Raw genomic sequence first — 336 nt, 5'->3', positions numbered from 1 at the left:
ATGACTAATCAATTTGACCATCTTATCTGTACATGGAGAAACTATAACTTATTATTTTGAGTTACTGATATGTTAACTGACAGAATTTTGAGAGCTGAACTAAGGATTTTTCAAGCAAACAAATGCTATTTTTGCTGTTTCTACAAATTGTTTTGAGAAATGCGTTTACTGTTTTGTAAATGCCAACAATGACTTGAGAAATGCACCAAAAGTGACTGAGAAAAACTAACATAGCATAAATTGTCTCAGGTGTATCTATTTGTTTGCCTGTATGAAACGTGTTCACATTTACAGCTTTGTTTCTGCTAGCTTGCAGGAATTGTAACTTACATAAAT

The sequence above is a fragment of the Poecilia latipinna genome, unplaced genomic scaffold (genome assembly GCF_001443285.1).
Source record: "Poecilia latipinna isolate Pla-1442-1.1 unplaced genomic scaffold, P_latipinna-1.0 Scaffold4498, whole genome shotgun sequence".
NCBI classification, from domain to species: domain Eukaryota; kingdom Metazoa; phylum Chordata; class Actinopteri; order Cyprinodontiformes; family Poeciliidae; genus Poecilia; species Poecilia latipinna.
This window is presented reverse-complemented; position numbering follows the sequence as displayed.